The sequence below is a fragment of the Neodiprion pinetum genome, chromosome 3, assembly GCF_021155775.2.
Source record: "Neodiprion pinetum isolate iyNeoPine1 chromosome 3, iyNeoPine1.2, whole genome shotgun sequence".
Lineage (NCBI taxonomy): Eukaryota > Metazoa > Arthropoda > Insecta > Hymenoptera > Diprionidae > Neodiprion > Neodiprion pinetum.
In genome coordinates, this window is record NC_060234.1 from 13,460,570 (window position 1) to 13,478,629 (window position 18,060).

The following is an 18,060-nucleotide window of genomic DNA, read 5'->3' on the forward strand; positions in this document are numbered from 1 at the left end:
AATAATTACTCCTTCCTTGGTTCGTTCGATTAGAGCGACAGAATGCCCGTTGTCCGGTGTATTTTAATACTTTATCGGTAATTGGTGACCCAAACTACTGATGTGAGTCTAACTGTAGCGGTGTGAGTGATTCCGGTGTCTAGCATCTGGAAATTTCCACCAAATACCGTTCCGACGTCACACACAGGGCACCGGCGCCCTGGGTTTTTTGGACATATCGACATACCTTCTCAGCTTATAACCTTGCAAGTATCAAAATCAATGCTCTAAGTATGCGGCTAGATTTTCGCGTTATAGCAGATGTCGATACTTAATTAATGAAATTATGACAAGGAAATGTTGGTTTCTACGTACAAGCTTGAGCAAGATGTTAAAAAAGATTGTATTAGTTTTTACGATATATGTTAAAATATATATTGCTACATTCATATATTTTTATATACATTCTAATTACTTATAAATATTACGATATTTACGTTTCAATTTTTTACTTACCTTTCTGGCGGATACATCCGTTACACATTTATAAATTAGATTATTTCATTTAAAAATACGTTAAATTGATATTAATGTCTTATTTCAATAACCTGACCCACTACTAGGAGATATGTATGTATAACACATATCATTCGGAATACAATATCGCCGCAGTGCTTGGGGCAGTGAATTACGGTAGGTACGCTCTTGCCGTAGAAAGAGAGAAATACTCGTCTTACTACAGTCCAACCTCCCAATAAGAAACCAAAAGCCCCCAAGGGGAAGAGTTTTTCGTATATATCGCATACCCCCACCTGGCGCGCGCTCCGCGCTCAGTGACACTATCCGTCTCTCTCACTCTTTTTCGCATGCGATCCTCTCAATAGGAAACACGCTCGAACAAATTCCTACTTGTTATTCCCATCGCTCATGCAAAAATTTTTTTGACTGCGCGTGGACATTTATCTAGCGAATCTTTGTTTCACGTCTGAATTTCGATCACATAACTGTCTTAAAATGACCGAAACGTTGAAAAAGCGTAAGAGATCAGACTGCAGTGTACAAGTCGAAGAGAATGTTACCGAATCTCCGCCACAAAGTGATATTAATTTAAACAAAGAGGTTGCTGTGACCAAACGTAATCGATATACGTTTGAAGAAAAGAAGAAAATTTTGGAAGAGTGTAAAACCCTGAACTCTCGAGAACTCTGTGCGAAATACGGCTTGAATAAAAGTGTTCTCAGCAAATGGAGATCCAATGAGGAGATAATAAAGAATGCCGTCAAAACGAGCCATTCGAAAACATTGAAAAAAGTTTCAGAAACAAATGAACGTGACGCCAAATTATTCATGTGGCTTTCTGATTGTCGTTGCAAAGGCATTGCAGTTTCTGGACCAATGCTATGCCGACAAGCTCTCGTGATAAACTCTCGAATCGGCGGACCAGAAAATTTCAAAGCAAGCCACGGGTGGCTAGAAAAATGGAAGAGACGAACCCACATTAAAAATTTAAAAATCACCGGTAAGTATTATCACAGGTCACAGGTGATTGGAAATATAGGGGAGGAAAAAGATCGGAGCACCTAACAAAATATGTATAGTTTTGTGTTAGTAAAAACACTCTTTTACCTTATTTCCTCCTTTTTCCTCGTAATTAAGGAATATCTTTGTGTTTTACTCGAAATGTATTGCGAAAAATTGCGACTCTTGCATTTACATTAGAAACCTGGCCTTTGTGAGGTTTATATGTTTCATTCTATGATTGTTTTTCGGGTTATTCAAAATAGAATTTTCATTATTCTACTTTTTACTTAATTTAGCTTTTTACTTGATTCTGAACTTTCTTTTACTCTCTTTGTTACTCTCTGTTTTTATGTTCCATGAAATCTTGTCAACGTCCACATATATCTGTCAAATAAATACAAAAAGATTCAAATAAACTTTTAAATTTTGTGTTACATTCACAAACGCACACACACATACTCACGTACGCATCCACACATCAATTGACACCACAGCGTTCACTCGATTTCGCCAAAATATTCCCTTTCGGGCTGGTTTCTTAACCAGAGGTTTCGCGCACAAAAATCTCGAGCTCGGAGTTCAAGTCGGAGTGGGGGAAGCGCTCGAGTGAGGAACTGGGGAAAGTTTCTTATTGCCGGGTTTCTTATTTGGAGGTCGGACTGTATGTCCCTCTCTTTCACCGGCTCGGGGAATCTTTTTCTGTCACCAGGCTGCCTCATATTTGGATGAGATTTACTGTTTGAGATGCTCCACCGAAATCTCGATGGGCGTTTAAAAAAAAATTTCTTTTGACAGATATAAAATTTATCGTTGTCAATTTACAGTCTCTTCCTCGGTCTACACTTGCATTACTACATTGTAATGAATTCCCAAAATGCAGAAAGATACTTGTATATAACTGCAATCGAAAACCATTTAGGCAACACACACAAACCTTAGAAAACTCTGTGTGGATTCAAACACACGTAAAATCTGGTAATCGCTATCATCGATAAAATATGATGTGCCCAATATAGTAATAACATCCCCCCAAATTAAGTTCAGTCAAATGGTCGATAAATAGAGACGTTGAATTTTTTTTCCGGAGACGTAATTATGATATACGCTGACGATTTTTTTATTTTGTAGGAAAATCTGTGTGCGTGGTGTGCAGGGAGAATACTCCGACGCACTGCTTCCTACCCTGTGGCCACAATCGTTGCTGCCTGACGTGTGGCAATATTTTTGTCGATGGTGCAAGAAATTGCCCAGTATGCCGCCGACCGTTCACCAAGTTCATACCCATTTTCAGGCCATAGTACCATTTAATTAATGCAACAAAAGAATAAAATATGCAGTATTAGCATGAATAATAATAATTTGTACATTTATTCGAAATCCCTGATCCTTCAGCTGACGCTATTTGAACCCTTATGAATCAGCTTCTTTGGTATAATTAATCGTAATCTTGCTATCCCTTTCATCGAAAAATATGACCGTAAAAACTTATACATAAGTACATATGATTGTATTTCTAGATGACCTTAAATATGACAATTTAATAAAATGGTATCTTACATCATAAAATTATGTTATCGCTAGATTCGAGATGATTTTACAATCAAATTTCATGAAAGGCAAGATGACCGACCGATACTGTATAAGTATTATATAAATGTGTATTCGAAATTCATGACAAATATTTTACAGGGTCAATCGTGGTCAGCATAGCTATGGAAATTAGGACGATTTATATTTTCGTTTCATCTCCGAAATTAGAATCAACGTTCTCCTAGACCATTTTTAATCATTACTTTTATTTCACACTAAAAAAATTTGATTATATTTTTTTTGGTTTTTAGTTTTACTTATGAATCACACTCCACACGAGCCCAAGTAATGTCATTGAGATTTCATTTCTGAAATATTGAACAGATTGCTTGTTACATGATCCGTATTTGGTACAATCTTTGAATAAAAATGTCTTACAAACACAAAAGTGGATTTCTGGGTAAGGAAGGTGTATTTAAACTAAATCTCTCATGTCAGTAATTAAAAATTTGGAAACGACATCGACACTCATTTTTCACTAATTATAAATTTTTTTTTTCCACTATTTTTAACCGAAAGTTAATATCCGTCGCTTACAGAATGATAGACTGTCTTCTAGTTTGAGAAATTGATAACATTAACATATTACTTTTGTAAATTTTGTTAACAGGTGTAAAATTTTCATTAAGGTAAGCTATATTACAGAAAAAAAACCTCAGCTCAAGATTCTGCCAAATTGAAAATCGAGACAAAAACATCAATTGAGACATCTGACAAATTTCTTTATTGAGAAACGATAATAAAGACTAAAATTATTTTTAAAAAGTGGCTCAGATGTAAAACGTCTGTGAAAACACGTCGACAAACAATTTTCCGTACAGAATATTTATCATGATTTCTGAATCATCCTTTACACATGAGATCAAAATACATACGTTTGCATTTTACATTTTCCATGCGAACATTATTGTTTATAGATTTTATCCAGGTGTTTCATTATTATTGAGTATTCAGGTCTCATTAAAAATATGTCCGCAGAACCACAGTTTTTGGGAACGGCAATACAGTGTATGACGGTATGTGTAAAAATTAGTTTGCAACACATTACAGATAATTAATGCTACCGGACATTAAAAAAGTTTCTCGGCAGCACAACGATAATTTTCCACAGATCGTTTGTTCCGCATTCGCTTCACATAATAATTTATTTCGTAATAAAAATTTTGATTTACAGAACTCGCAATTTTCCGTTCCATTGAATTCCCGGAGTTTGATAATTTCATAGAGATATAAGAATAGAGTACGTGAGCCATAGGAGCGCACGTAAGTGAAAACCAGCACGCGATAGAAAGAGAGAGAGCAACTAGTGAGTCTAGTTGTCTTTGTCTAATCACGCATGCGCTGGCGTGCCGAAGGTTGTTGACACAAACATAACCTGCTTCGTGTTGCCTTCCCCGAAAAATAGCACTATGGTCAAAAAGTGTATAATTTGTAAAGTGGTACACAACCCAGTGAACACAATTATGTGAAACTGATGTCAGAATGACGTCACGTCACGTCATGATTTACGTAAGATGTGAGTCATATATGAGTCACATATGACTCATAATTTCCCACTTCCTGACGTAAGATTCTTACGTAAGATAAATGACGTAAATATGACCTCCAATTGACATCATTATGACTTAACTGACGTCAAAATGACATAACTCTGATGTCATAGAGAAGTGAAGTCGGTACCGGAAGCTTACAAAAACATGACGTCCAGCTGACGTACTTGTTATTTAGCTGACGTCAAGATGACTTAAATTTGAGGTAAAATAGTGATGTAAAGTTGCTTACAAAATTGTGACGTCTGGCTGACATGATTATAACTTACCTGACGTCTCGATGACATAACTCTGATGTCATAGTGATAAAAAGTATTTAAGAATGCTTATAATAATATAACTGTTACAACAGAACTTGTAAAGTCAAAATGTTTATATTTTTCATTTATAAATAGTGATTATTTTGTTACTGTACCTCTATTACAATATAATAATTAATTTTGAAATTAGTTTATATATTTTATTTATGACAATATCCTAATATTTTCAATGTTAAAAATATATTTAATGTTTGCATTTAAAGAGAATTTGCGGTAAGTTAAATTTGGACACTAAATATAAAAGTAAAAATTAAGAAATGTCATATGAAATTCCACTTATGAATTATTAAATCAATACATGATACAACATAGAACATAAATAGAAAAGTATCGTTGATCGTTTTTTTTTATACCATCGTGACATTAGTATTATGTCACTCGTATGTAAAAGAATGACCGGAAGCTGATGCTTAAGTATGACGTTCATCGTACATCAATTTTACGTAAAAGTATGAGTTGTTTCTTAGGTAAGAATATGACGGTATTATGATATCCTTTTGACGTCAGAATATGACTTGTAATTTATGTAATTGTATGATTTATTTCTTACGTAAATAATATATAAATTTATGACTTTGATGCGACGTCACACATGTGATAGGGATAAGACATAATATTTACGTAATATTTAAGTCACAATCATGACGTCATATAAAAGTCAAATTTTATGTCAGCACTATGTCATAATGATGTCATACTACATGACATCATATCAGAGTCATCAATAAAGTCATTTTTATGTCATATCTAGGTAAAAAGTCGATGATCTCTATGTGACCAATCTATGACGTCATATGGAGGTCATGTGTTCACAGGGAAACAATAAATGTACTTTTCATTTAAATATTGAATGTATTTTTTATATCTTCACTTTTACATATCCTTGAAAAATTTGAGATTCATTAGTTTATTTAAATTATATTAATACTACTATTCATAGTCTTACTACTGATTACATTATTTTTTGATATATATTTTCGTATTGAGTGTGGCCGAGACTCGCCTGCTGCGCATGCCTAATTAGACAAAGAAAACCAGACTTACTAGTTGCCCTCTCTCTTTGTACACGGAGAGAAAAATCTGAGAGATATTTACCCTGCTATTACTATAATCGTGATGTAAAAGACACCTAATGCAGTTTTTACCGTGCTGCATCAGAAAAATGCGTCGTCACATTTTAAATTTTGTGCTGCCGAAATACATAGTTTGCAAGCAAGGTAGTAATTTTTTTCATAAAAACCCATAATTTTTGTAACATGCATCAATAAAAACTGCATTAGGTGTCTTTTACATCACGATTAGTAACAGCAGGGTAATTTTTCTTAGATTTTTCTCTCCGTGCATTGCGTGCTGGTCGTATCGGCTGATTCACGTACTCTATTCTTATATCTCTATGGATAATTTAGGATTCTTTAATTTCGGAACTTTACATTTTCGGAATTTAGAGCTGCCGGCTCGGGATCCATTCGAAAATCCGATTTTGCTATATGTTAAATTTTCTCAGCTAAGACTATCGGTGTTTCTAGTTCTGAAAGTCATTTTTTCGGAATAATAAACGTTCGCAGTAATATTTTAAATACCAACTAGTAAACGGAATTCTGAGCCTTCTGATAACTGGGATTCGACTTTTTTCATGGAGGGAGATTACAATTCAGTCTCCAGTTGGTCTGTATAGTATCTTTGCTGCTATTTCAGTTGTCAAATTTTCTTAAGTCGGGACATTGAAAGGTCCGCTTTAGTTGTGTAGGAATTTCGAATTTCCATCAATTACGAAATTCTCAACAACAATTTCGGAATTTCAGCGTTTCGGTACTTTGGTCATTCGGGATTTCGTGCCCGTTCCCTTTAAAAAAGTATCGAGATCAAATTTTCCTAACTCTAACCGATTACGAGATATTCGCCTATAAACATTGAGTCAGCTTGAAATTTGTAATTTTTATACATTCACAACGATTTAATCGTTAATTCAAGGTCTTATTTTATATAAATACTGATCTTAATTGCAGACAATTTGTCAACTTTTCAAAAAAAATATGAATATGTACTGAATCCGATACGTATACATGAGGCATTCCACATCAAATTAGCAGGCCATGTACTTCACCCAATTCGATTATGATCATTTGTTAGGACGATTTTCTTATCAACCCATGAGGGGATATTTTTAGATTTTATAGACACCGGGAAAACTTGACAAAAATCGCAAAATCAATTCAAAAAATACCATCTTTAAAAATCTAAAAATTTACACATCCTTTATCATTTGAAATGTGATTTTTGAGCATCAGTCGATGGTAAGATCTCGATGTTTACGGCTTTTTGCAAATTTTTAGTTTTTCCGTATTGGAAAGGGCGTGTGTTTTTTTTTTTTTTTTTTATATCACCCGATCAGCATAAATCACGGAATCATGAAAATAATGTGATTCTGAAATCTTTTTAGATCAAGGTACATTAGGAGAAAAACAAGATCAATTTCGACATGGAAAAACTATAGAACTTGCGAAAACAATAGTAAATATTGAGATTCCATTATAGAGCGGTGCTTGAAAATCACATTTCAAATGATCGAATCAGTGTGAATTTGTTCAGATTTTTAGAAAGGGCGTTTTCGGAATTAGTTTTACGATTTATTTCATGTTTCACCAGCGGCTAAAAATATCTGAAATTATTTCCGGGACATTTTTGAGCAGCGTTAAATACTCTACAAGTGAACATTGGATTCATTCCGATATATTTGGAAGCGTTCAAATGGGAATAATTTTAAGAAAAATGTTCACTTTTCACGATTGAATTTAAATGGGAAAACTTATAAAGCGATGAGCTACCTTTACAAATTTAAATTCGAAGTTAAAATTCGAGATGGATCATTATTTCCGTACATACTCAAAGTAAATTGTGATTATATTGAAAAAAAAAAATCTTATCAACAAGATATCAAAGATGCCTTCTCCAACTCATCAAATCCGACCAGTTTCTGGGCAGCGGTGAGAAAATACACCTTCAAGGGAAACTGGTGTGCAATTATACCAACCAGCAGTTGGAATGCTTTCTACGCCAATATCTACCAGCCCAGACTCAGTATATACTCCAGACCACCCACACGTCACAACGATCTGCTTGACTCCGAAATCTCGTATGAAGAACTAGAAGAGGTGCTCTCCTCCTTGAAACATGCCAAAGCAGCTGGGCCTGACCCACTCACAATTGAGTTATTCCAAAATCTCACAGGACCATGGGGCCAATCGGCCAATGCGCTCATGACTATGATTTTCAAAAAAGGGGACAAAACTGATCCAGCCAACTACCGTGGCATAGCCCTAGTCGATGCTGCAACTAAGATATTCACTCTGATCCTGAAGAAAATATTCGTGAGGTAGATGGACTCTGAAAAAAAGTGTGTGTGTCAGCTCCGACACACGACTGGAGTTTACTCCTTACGAACGATAATTATGATATATATCGAATAGAAAAATAGGGTAAATGAACACTTCTTCCAAAATGATAAGAGAAACAAACATATATCTGTAATTATTCGGATTATTTATATTACTTCAAAAATTTCCAAATTTTGAGTGCATATTCGTAATAAGTGACCGCAAAAACTCCTGAGTACCAACTTTCGTTCCCGTCAAATGACTTTTTACATTTTCAGTCCGCCATATTGGATCCGCCATCTTGAATTTTCAACTTTTGAGTGTGGATTCATAATCATCGACTGCGAAAACCCCCGAATACGAACTTTCGCTCTTGTTAAACGACTTTTTGCGTTTTGGTCCGCCATATTGGATCCGCCATCTTGAATTTCTAACTTTTGAGTGCGGAATCGTAATCAGCGACCCTGAAAACCCCCGGGTACCAACTTTCGCTCTTGTCAAACGACTTTTTGCGTTTTGGTCGCCATTTTGGATCCACCATCTTGAATTTCTAACTTTTGAGTGCGGATTCGTAATCAGCGACCCTGAAAACCCGCGCGTACCAACTTTCGTACTTCTCGAACAACTTTTTGTATTTTGGTCGGCCATATTGGATCCGTCATCTTGAATTTCAAACTTTTGAGTGCTGATTCGTAATCAGCGACCCTGAAAACCTCCGAGTAGCAACTTTCGCTCTCGTCAAACGAGGTTTTGCACGTTTAGTCCGCCATATTGAATCCGGTATCTTGAATTTTTAAATTTTGAGTGCAGATTCGTAACCAGCGACCCCAGAAACCCTCGACTACAAAATTCAAGTCGATAGTAAGTAAGGAAAAATGTGTGCCGCTAAGGGTTAATATAAGTAATGAGACTAATATGTATATGAATATAAAATATATTAAATCAATTAATCAAAAATAATAAAAACACTAAATAAAAGATCTAGTTGTTCGTATTTGAAATAAATATTATTCATAAATGTAAACGATAAGCTTACCAATTAACCGCATCCATGTGTTTTTCGGATTCTTCTTCATTATGATCTAAATCAATTACTTACATATTTTCAAATATTTTGTCGTGATAACGTCACGTCTTATAAATTCGTACGCATGCACACAACGCACACGTACAAACATACGCACACATTCAACTCTCAGACCAGAGGTAGTGAACTATATAGTGAGAGTGCGAAGCACCGCACAAAGAGGAGACCCCGAGAATAGGATACGCTATGTAATGTATTCCATCTCATTTTTTTGCATTTTTCGTGTTACACTTGATTTTACTCCTCATATAATTTCCGTGCCGGGCCCTATAACTCAAATCGTTTCTTAAGGAGTAAACTCCAAAAACGTTTCTTTCAAATGAAACACTCTAATGTGCATACATATGTATATAAGGCACTCTCTAATCTCCATTTTCTCATCGGAGAACCTAAAACACCTATTCACACGAGGTCCCATCATTGCACCAGGTAACGTCATCTACTGGTAACATCATTGAGGTTGGAGGAGAGGATAGGCCCATAAACTTTAGGTGGCCATATCCGGTTGGATGCCTAAGTTTTATATATTAGAAACAATAATTTTTTCCACACTCTTACTTGTACAGAGGAGTACTGGAAATAGGATGAACATTTTAAGTTTCGTTCGTCTCTAGCGCCGAAACTATTCATGAGAGAGGGTCGTGGCCGTGGAAACTTTTGTTTAGACGGCAGAATGAACAAAATCTTCAACATATGCAAAATCCAGACGATTTCACTAAAACTCAATTTCTATAAGATGATTCTGGGGTTCTTTCGGTGGAATATTGCTCAACACCGGCTTACAATGCACGTGGTCATTTATGGTATCAATATGGTGTTGCTGATAACATTACAGATTGTAACCATTAGCACCGATCCAATGTATCACGGCTAATTTTTTACAGTATACAAGGGGCTTCGCCCCTGCGCGCTTCGCGCGCCAACCCCACCTCGGCGCTACGCGCCTCACTATTTCCTTATGCAGTGTCTGTTACATAGGTGAATTTATTTATGCTGATTTGATTACAGGTCTGCAACTGTTGATCGGTTGTTCCCAATCGACCCGACATTGCTATTGGCTCCCTATGCAGGTCTGCTCAGATTGTTTTCGTAAACGAATCCACTCACATGTACTAAACCCCCGATGCCGTGCATCCCCAATTGTATTCGGCGACTTATTTTGCTAGGTGTTATTATTTTCCCCATAGCAGAAGAAATTCATAGCTTTGCTATAAGTAGAATTTCTATGGCTTCAGACAAATTAAAAACTCGTTATGATATTCGAGCCAGGGATATAAAATTTAATCCCGGAGATTCTGTCTGGCTCTTTAAACCTCGAAGACAGGAAGGACGATGTCCGAAACTACAAAGAAACTGGGAAGGCCCTTACTTAGTGGTTAACCGGATCAAGGATTTACAGGATCCGAAAAAACCTATTTCTTCTCTGATATAACTCTCGTCGAGTTCTGTTTCATTACTTCTGCTGACATGTTTGCCAGTATGATATATTTGAATCGATACTCAGTCTCACCTCTGCGTGTCGATCTTAAGTGCCGTATACACAATACGCCAGCGCGCGAAAAAGACAATTCTCGTCGGGAATCATCTTGATAATTCTCGTTTGCATGTTTATTTTTTGCGTGGCAGAAACAGATACCTATAAAGATATTTGTCAAAGAATGTCATAAACAGCCGATGATAGCTGTCAAAGGAAGTTTTGTTTGCTGGATGCTTTTTGTTTGGTTTCGGCATCTCACCCCACCGCCAACTTCATGCGTATACTATTGTCATTATAATATTTTTTATACTATTGTTATTATAATCTTTTTCACCTGTTGCTACTTCTTTTTCTTTTGTTCAGGACTTTTTTATTAGATAGAGAGATTTTACCAATTTCCAAATTCTGGTTTTCAGTTAAATCTCTAGGTTATTTAGTTCACCGATAAACTGGTATTACAAAGAATCTGTATGCCAAGTTCTATCAAAATCGGTTAAGTAGTTTTGAAAACATCATTTAAATTGTTTGGAAAAATGGCTTTTTGAGAGAAACGCATTTAACCCTAGTCACTTGCTTGGAATCCAATTCACCCCAGAACCGACTTTAACGTAAAATTTTAAAGTCAGCGCGCTAGAATCAGGGTTGTTTGTGCTAGTAAAATGAAGATTGATTGAAAAACATGCGGAGTCTCAGAGACCTCACGCGAGTGGGTCCACGTCACTTCACTCAAACAAAAAAACCGTCAAGTCACGGATCTTTGCGCCATTCAAAATATTCGTAGTACTATGTAAAAAAAAAAAAAAAAAAAATACCATCTCAAGGATTTTGAAATTTCTTCAAAAATGGCGGAGTGAGAGCTGTGTGAATTTTTGTAAACTGTTACACTGCTATGTTTGAAAATTCATATCTTCGAAATTATTCATCGGAGCGGACTGATCCTGCAATCATTCTGTTGGTAAAGGAATTCGCTTCCATACAAGATTCAATTTTCTTTTTTCGGAACTCGACTAAATCTCCAGTTGATAGTAGTATCAAATTTATGGCTGAAGTGTACGTTTTGACGTATCTTACAAAATCTTCTGCAATTTGTACATACAGTAGTAGTGTTAGTGTAGTAGTAGTGTTGTACATACAAAGTGACATACAAAAAGAAAATTGACGAATGGAGTCAAGTGGAAGGTTATGCGGGTATACAAAAGTGCCACATGTGGAAGACTGTCGTAGAAGAAAAGGGAACGAGATCTTAATAGTAGTTCGACTGACAGCAAATTACAACTGTGTTACAACTGTGTACAATATATGCGTAAAAATAAATTATTTTACCAAACAAATCACATCTTTTGCTTATCTTTCTTTTGCAAGATTTCTTCTTCTCGAAAAACGAAAGCCCACCAGTATATAGCATTTAAACAGTGAAAATTCAGCCGTGCAGGAATTCAGAGAATAAAATAGTCAATTACTCGAAAACCAAGAAAAAATATCAGTTGCCATTGATAGGGTAAGTAGTCCATCACCCCGAAGAACATATTAAATTTTAAGGAAAAAAAAATGTGGTTAATGAGAAAAGTGAGTTTTTATATTTTCGAAAAAACGTCGATATTTTCGGAAATTTTCAAAATTTTTGGGACTTCTTTTTTCCTCGACAGAGCACGAAATTCCGCATCAAATGAAACAAGAATCGTCGAAAAAGCTCGAGAATTGCGGATTTGGCGGCTATTTTTCGAATATTTGAATCCTCAAATTGGCGAAAAACGTTTTTTATTTTTAAATCTTAAAAAACGACATCGGACTTGGATAATTTTTTCGGGGTAAGCAAAAAAATACGTGTTCGCTCATTTTGTATGGGGAATAACATATTTCGACGCCGAACGATTCTGGAACATCACGTTCGCTAGCCTTCATTTCATTTGAATTCAGTCAATATGTTCCGTATCCAAGCGTCATCAGTCACGCAGATCCACTCACACAACCCGAAGTTATAACAGATTAATTAAGTATGAAGACAAGTTTTTTAATTAAAGATTCAAATTTACTTTATTTCCGTATAAATTGCAAATCTTAAACACTCGCAAAAGAAAAATTTCCATCGTCCGTTTAGGGTACATCATGTAAGAGCATACCTCAGATTCAATGTTCGAATATGTGACAAGTTGATTAATTTCAAATAAATATAACCCAAGCTCAGCTTGTGACCAATCTCTCAATAGGGTTCCTTTAGAGTTACGCGGCTGCAGCGTGCGCCAACAGATGCATAACTTTTGGAACAAATTTTGTGTTATTTTAAGAGATTTTTACAGTATGACACTCCCGTTTGCAAAATTTTAAACACACGTGAAAAATGAAGAACGGGCGATAAGATTTGAGATTTTTAGTGACTAGTACTGGGCGGTGTTTTCGCACTATAACAGGAAAATTCATTTATGGATCTACTGAAGGAGCTAACAAAGTCCGTTAGAGGTTTATACACAAATCGAGGATCCAATTAGTCGATTGTACGATTAATACTTTGACTGCAGATTTATATACCTGAAGCTGTGCGATATTACATAGGTTTCAATGCAATTGTACACCTTGTCAAGTTTCAGTTATCAAGTAATTCCTGAATAACGGTTCCTACATATAAAGCGTAATGTACGTCTAAATAATGTGCTTGGCAATAAAAATTTATAAGAATATTTTATATCTGTGAACAAAGCATTTTGATGGTTCATTTACATACGTATTTTTTGGAGCAAAGGATTTTTGTAGGCGTAGATATTTTTTGCGGTAAACGAATTTTGTAGGTGTTTACAACTTTAGTCTGCTTGGTACAAGGTTTTTCCACCCGGGGTGCTTTTGAGCGATATGTATTACGCGTATGCTTTATAGGGGTGCAGTTGTGGCATAACAGTGGTAGTGTCAGAACAGCGCATCCTCCTGCTGATTCTTTTCGCCAAAGATGATCTCCGAGTGCAGTGTGACATCCTAGTTAACCAGGCGCCTGCGCTCGTCCTTCATACAGTCAAAGGCGCGGCCAGGACTCTCGATGTTCAGTTGGGCTTCGTGCGTTACCTAGCTCTGTCGGCGGTTTCTGTGTCGCGTAGGGTTAACTTTAAAAGATTTGCAAAAGCCCAGTGGTGGATTTAACCATGTTGTTAAAAAAAAAGTCATCCAGTATACTCATTTACTAAAAACGTGTTGCAGTGTCAGTTGTTTTGCTACAGACGTAACATTTTTGTGTTGTCATTTTGCTTATAATTACATGATCATTATTATTATGGTTGTTATTAACCTTGTTGAGAGTGTTATGAACGGTAATATTAGTATTTCCAAATATGAGAAACTAATTGAATGACTGTAGTTTACGGAAATACTGAATACGTTTATATTGATTTTGTCTCGGGTTGGTATCAGAACGTGAGTATAGTGATTATAACGTGCAGTGAAAAGTTTTAAATACTGTCAACAGTCGAGTTAAAGATATTCAAGCACGTAAAGATGCGTACATCCGGTAGTTAAACTGCACGTCAGTATTTGTGGCAAGCAATGACCAGCAAGTGAGGGTAATATAAGTTTTTCATGTCCTACTTTACTGTTGATCAAGATTGAATATCTAGTACTTGCTTGAGTATAAGAGTCTCTTGAGAAAGCTTTATAAATTCATTTAAATCATCAATGCCCTCTGGTAATCGAGTACTCCCAACCTCAAACAAAAGTCTATGTGAAAAATTATAGTCTAAGGTAAGGTTGTATAATTTACCCGGCTCAACCAGCCAAGACATTTGATTGAATTGATTAGCTAATTCGTTGACTGGTCAAGATCGGTTAACTGTCTATGATGCTTGCAAGTTACCTGGTTTCAACAGTATGGTCGATTCTCATGGAATTCAGTCATCGACCGATTTAACCATGAATCGGTTGAACCGTTCAACCAATTTGGTTAAACTTCTTGGAACCCAGCTAGATCTTCTTACAATGTAATATCACTTAGGATGTAATATTCGTCGATAAGACCACGCTGAAAAATAATCATTCATTTTCATGCTGGTTAGTTGCACTTTCCTACACAGCCCATTCATAAGACAAAGGCTTTATGGGTGGGGTACAAAAATGCGAAAGACCAAGAAGTCAATGGGACGAAATCTTGAAACTTGAATTATCGAGAGTTAAAAACGTAGAAAGACTAGAAATACGAAAAGTTATGTTGTAGAAAAATAAAAATTTAGAACGCAAAAGTGTATCAATAAATTTATACCGGATTTTTCTTTTTCGACAATTGGCAAGATTACGAAGGGAAAAATATTGAATGCGAAAATACCGAACAGTCGAAAATTGACTTTCAAAATATCAGAATCGTGCCTTTTTCAAAAAATTACGAATCCGAATTTATCAATAATAATGGACCAAATCCTGAAAACTGCTAACAATAAGACAGAATAGAAAGAATACCAAAAAAGGTTACAAGACGGCGGAAGCACATAAATTCATTTTTTCCAACGTCACCAGTTGCAGATGGTGTTAAGCTTCTCAAGAGACGCAAGGGCGCGTACGTGAATGTGGAATGTGAATGTCTTGAATAAACTAAATGTACAGTGAAAAAGTACTGTTCAAATGTTATTGAAAATATTTTGCCTGTTCCTTCACGTTCTTTTTGTCTTTGATGACACAGACGATTGTCTAATACAATGATTTAATCATAATAAAACTGACATCGAGTTAACGAATTTCACAAAATCCGATTTCTCAGAAGATTCGGTATTACGTACTCTCGAGATCTTTCTGGTTCTTCTGCATTTTGCGGATCGAGATTTTGCTCCATCTGAAATTTGATTTTCGTTTTGTGGCTGTTCAAAGTATTCGCTGCTCTCAAGTTTTAATTACGGAAGTTTCATTTTTCGATATCTCCAAATTCTGTGCTTGTTTATTCGGAATGCTGACTATTCTGAAAATACTTTTTCGGATAATAGAGCTTTAGATTGAATGAAGTTTCTGGAAAACAGTTATTCTACGGGGTGATTTTTCTAAAATTCCAATTTCGGTAAATTGATCATTCGGTATTTTAAAATTCGTATACGAAAATTCAGGGTCTTCGACCAGTGAACTTTTTGTTCGTTCGAGATTTTGACTCCCACCCAACTTTATCGGAATATTACAACTATACGTGTAATGTTTCATGCTTCTGTGGGTGTACTAATCAGGTGCTGTGGCATACCTAATAGAAACATCATTACTTCCGCATAGAAGATTAACATTTGTGATAGTTTTGTAATATTATTATTAAACTTCGTTGTAATACGTTTATAATATTACTTTACTGTTTTGTGGGTGAAATTAACGAATATCCATGAAAATTTTAGAGGACTTAAACCTCTTATACTGTGGTCCCTTTGTTTTGGAGTACAACACGCTATCCACTCAACTGATTGTGAGAAGCTACTATCTAAAAAAAGTAAACCTGAAAAGCTGTGGCTAGTGACTTGGTATTGCGATAAAGTATCAAAATTGGGATTGAGTAGAATTTTCATGAATCTTTCATGATTCATACATAAATATTTAAGGGGTTCTTCCACTTAGAAAGCTGTTTTTTTTTTTAAGGGTTTTTGGGTATTTTTTTAAGACAAGCCATTGCGATAAAATTTCTCATCATTTTCACATAATATTTATTGACATTTAAACAAACTTTATAAATTTTTCGGGGAGGAGATAGCCAATGTAATCTAATGTATACCGCCCGATAGGAACCTATGTAAAAAAAGTGTAGAAATAGATTCATCTTGTTAAAATTTTTACATTGTTTTTTATTTGTATACCTATCGCATGTACTAGGATAATCGTCATCGCTTTGGTAGTTTTTGTTTTACGTGCTTAACAAATGGAAAAAGATGAAAATTCAATTTTTTTTTTATCATGAACAAAAACTAATCGAGCAATCATGATTATTATAGTTCACGCGATAGGAATAGGTATAATAAAGAAGCTGTGAAAATTTAAGGTACTGTTAAAGAAGCGCTGTACATCTCGAAAACGCGGAGAGCCAAAACTCCTACACCGCTAAAGCGATCGCAACGAAAGTTGGGCAACTGATGCATTATTTTGGCAAAAAGTGAAGCGGCTTTTTATTTTTTGTGTTCTTCATATTTCTCTCAGATCAATATTTATTTATTTGGCATCAACTTTGTTCAGTTATAATTCATGAAACAATTCATACTTCATTATCATTTCGATAGTTACATTCATTCATTCATCCATTCACACAATACATATATCAACCAATACTTGCAAACTATCAAGGGGAGACTTTGGTGAAATTTTCGTCAAAAATGACCGAAAAATCGATTTCTGGTTTCTTACGGAAAAACGTTGCTGAAATATTTTTTTTGATGTGTTTTTTGGCCCGATAAAAAAAAATGTTGACAAAACTTCTTTTTCATTTGTTCAGAACTTTTTTATTAGTTAGCGAGATATGTATGTATACATACTCACAACACCGTAATTGAGTTTTTTTTAATTTCATTTTATCTTCAAATTCACAAATATTATATATCTAAAGTTATTTATAGCAATATGTCCTAAGAATATGACTAAAATCCAAAAGAAAAAAAAATATTATAAATATTAAAAAACTAATTACAGATTCGAATTGTTGAGAAAAAAATAGCATAGTTCAGAAAAAAAAAATGTTGTACGATAATTATTAACGAAGTTATTGAGTTGTTAATTAAGCGGTGAAAACAGCCGGGCGCGCGAAGCCTCGAGCCCCCCACCACGCCGCCCGGCTTCATACCTCCGACTAACGCCGCTCGACGAACGTTGAGCAGTTTTTTTTTACTAGATACAACGCACCTAGAGATCTGAAAAAATTCACGGTGATGTCTTGGGGTGTTGAGAGATAGCTGAAATTTTTTTTCCCCCTCAATATTAATTACAACAACAATAAACAAAATAACACTTAAACACCGTTATCTCCAGTTCTAATCAAGATATTCATGTTTTTTTTTTTTTTTTTTTAACTACTCGTAAAATAAAGGGCAAGTACAATCCAACATAATATTTACAATAATATGAATATTCTCGAAGATATCTCTATTTGTTTAAAAGCAAAAAATTTCAAGTCACGCAAAAGTTAAGATTTTCGAGTATAAATATTGAATTTTTTTTTCATTTATGGAAAGTACTAGTAACG

General features: G+C 35.2%; 1 protein-coding gene across 4 annotated transcripts in view; it reads left to right on the plus strand.

The window, feature by feature from the left end:
- Positions 1–13,950: 13,950 nt before the first annotated feature.
- Nmdar2 (NMDA receptor 2) overlaps positions 13,951–18,060 on the plus strand; it is a 1,937,843-nt gene continuing 1,933,733 nt past the window's right edge. For all 4 annotated transcript variants that reach the window (XM_046618083.2, XM_069134406.1, XM_069134408.1 and 1 more), the window contains exon 1: positions 13,951–14,440. The gene's annotated coding sequence lies outside the window, so the exon portion shown is untranslated. The remainder of the gene's footprint in view (positions 14,441–18,060) is intronic.